Source organism: Equus quagga, chromosome 2, assembly GCF_021613505.1.
Source record: "Equus quagga isolate Etosha38 chromosome 2, UCLA_HA_Equagga_1.0, whole genome shotgun sequence".
Classification (NCBI taxonomy): Eukaryota; Metazoa; Chordata; class Mammalia; order Perissodactyla; family Equidae; genus Equus; species Equus quagga.
The window spans coordinates 64,836,529-64,839,830 of NC_060268.1; the positions used below are offsets into that span (position 1 = coordinate 64,836,529).

A 3,302-nucleotide genomic window follows, 5' to 3' on the forward strand; every position below is an offset into this window, starting at 1 on the left:
CTACAGTTTAAAGTTTATCCTGAAAGCAAGAAGAAAGCACTAAAGATCTTTCAACAGGAAAAATCATGATTAGATTTGAATTTGTGCGGTAAATGTCATTTATGGTGCCTGCCATACCTGCAAGCCCATTTTGTGAGAAACCAGCCTGCACACTGGCCCATGCTTTTCACATTATGATCCTGCCCCACACCCACATGCACAAATAAACACATGGCCAACACTAAATGGCCAGGAGTGGTCACATGACCCAAGTACCCAGGCTTGCTAGCAGCCCATGAGAAAAAGAGCTGAGCCAAAGAGATTGCTTCTCAGGAACTCAATCCAGAAAATCCTAGTGAGATGGAAGAAGTTAGCAACAGGAGCTCAAGTTTATAAGATAGCAGCCAGGAGGCAAGATTTTGGCATGGGAGTGACACAATAGTTATAAAGAGACAGAAATTAGGAATAAATGGAAGCTATGAAATAGAGGGGGAAAAATTGGAGTAGAGAGAAAAAATAAGCCACAGAGAAATAGAGTAGTTAAAACAAGTTAACAGTAAAGCACTAGAGTGAAATCTGTCTTTTCCTACTTCTAGTTCTAGTTTTATTTATTAAGCTCCTGTTCTTCTTGAGACCAAGGTGTTTAACTTTTTCTGGGTTCCCTTGTGCCTGTTACCTTTCAATAAGCACTCCACTACCTAAGGTAACTTGAGTCTCTTGCTCGCAACTGAAAGAGGCTAACTAAAAGAGCATTTTAGAACACTTACTCTGGCGGCAGTTCAGAGAATGAACTGAAGGGTATGGCAAAACAAGAGACAGAAGAGAGCAGGCTAGAAGACTACTTAGAAAGCATTACAGAAGCACGACATTTGGGGTTAAAATAGAGACAATAAAAATAGCAATAAGGAATGATCTGAAATATCATGAGGGAGAATAAGTAGACTTAGTGATCTTGGTAGTAAGGTACAGAGTGAAAAGGAAGATGATTCCCAGGTCCATGAAGCCTTCATGAGGAGACAGCAGTGCCATTCATCAAGACAGGAAATCAAAAGAAAAATTTTGTTTCAGTTTGTCTCCCTCTCCCCCACCTTTTTTGAGGGAAGAGAGGTAGAGAATAGTTTTATTCTGTACATGTTTGAAGTGCTTGTGAAACGTGAATCCAAGTGGAGATGTCCATTAGCAGTGATTTATAGGGGTCTAGAGTACAGCAAAAGCTCTACACAGTAGCTCCAGACTTAGGAAGAAATACATTAACGTCATAGTTTTAAAACATGACTGAAAATTCTTCAGCTAATATTTATTTTAAACTAAATTAACATAATTAAAAATCAGGTAAATCAAAAAACTTATTCTTGGCAAACCACATTGTCAACCCTCTGCACTTCTCTGCAAACACTGAAGATTGAACAAGCTTCAACAATAGTGTAATCCAAATGATTAGGAAAGATGTGATTTATACTACTAATGTTTACTGAGGTTTTACTCTTTTAAAAAAAACCTAAGTTTACTCCATTTCCCTCATGAATTATATACCACTAATGTTAACTAAGGGAAAAAACTGTTAAAAAGTCATGTTAGACAGTGAACCTCGCTACTGATGCTTAAACTATAATAACAAGATTTTTTTTTAAGTTAATCACATAATTTACAGCTTAACATTCAACTCTTCCTATACTGTAAATGTTGGGTTTCTGTCCTACAATCTGTTCTCCTCTCATCTATACCCTTTGCTCCAGAATCTATTACTACCAACCCAGAACTTGATAATAAGCTTAAGACACAAATCCAGCTGCCTACTGGCCATCTACATCGGACAGAAGTATAATCACCCAAATGTCAGAAATTGAATTCCTCTTTCTTGACAAAAAATAAAAATCCCACTCCTCCCTCCTATGGCTCACCACCTCAGTGAAAGGCAGAAGCTAGAAACCTAGATATTATCCTCTATGAACCCTCTCCCTAATCCCAAATTGAATGAAATCACCAAGACTTATCTATTCCCAATACTCAAATCCATACCCACTGCCATCATTTGCCTGGACTACCCTCCCAATATTCCTGCCTTTAGCATTAGTCTACCCTTCAATACAACACTCCACACTGCAGCCAGAGCGACCTTTTAAAAATGCAAATCTGATCATTTCAGTCCCCTACACCAAATCCTTCAATAACTTATTTGATAAATATAATCACCATCAAAACTAGTCACTCCACGGAAGCTCAGAGGTTCAAAGAGAAATTTACTTTAGTTATACCCTTTTTTGTAGGTTCAACACAAAAGAATCATCAGGAAATTTTAACAGCTGATACATTTAAAAGAAAAGCACGCAGTACTATTTGTAAAAGCAAAGACTGAAAAATAACCTCAAGACCACCACAATGGAATACTATCCAGCCAGTAAATGAGGCACTTCCATATGTACTATTGTTCAATAACCTCTAGGATCTATTATTAAATGAAATTTTTTAAAAACAAACTATATACAGAGTGTACAGTATGTAAGCATTTGTCTGTGGTGTGTTTTAAAAATATAAATGTACAGGCCTGTATACGCTAGAAGTATCACAGGAAGGTCACACACGAAGATGGAAACAGTGGTTGCCTCTAAAGAGGGAAAATGGATGGTTGGAGGTAAGAGAGGGAAGAGAAATTTTTTACTGCATACTCTTTTGAACCTTTTGACTTTTATACTATGTTCAGTTATTACCTATCCTTATGATTTTCTCCCTCCTCAGTTCCACACACACAAAATAAAAATTTTAAAAGTACTGACTACAAAAATCTCTCTATACTTCATCCCTGTACCAACGTTAAAATTATGCACTGATCATTTGGGGTAACATTACATTACCTTCTTGACAGCTCAGGAGTTCAACTTCAACAAACAACATTTTATTCAACATTTTACTACTGCTGGGAAGGCTGTTGATAACGTCAGTGAACACTGCATGATAATCGTACTTGCTCCTTGGAAAAGCAACACAGCAGCACCAGGGAGTAAAAACTTAAGTTTAACTGATATTAAAATTTTCAGGGATTAAGTAAAGCTACAAATCCTACTTTTCCAGGAAATTCAAAACCAGCAAACCAAAAAAAAGTCCCCTGGTATCCTTCAAAAACTGCAAAAGATCTGCAAAAATCTACAAGAAAGTGAGGCAAATGATACTACACGGACACAGTTATATCCATTAGTGTAATGTGATTTAATCCTTATAGAGGTCCCTAAAATGTCATATCTGGACTACCTCACACGTTCTGCAGAAGAGACAAGATGAGAAGCTGGCTGCGTGACCTTATAAGAGCGCACCCATCCCCTGCCCTG

At 37.5% G+C, this 3,302-nt stretch overlaps 1 protein-coding gene across 7 annotated transcripts in view; it reads right to left on the minus strand.

Annotated features, from left to right (window-relative positions):
* Positions 1–3,302, minus strand: part of LOC124233768 (unconventional myosin-IXa) — a 289,503-nt gene that overhangs the window by 284,659 nt on the left and 1,542 nt on the right. The window lies entirely within an intron of this gene.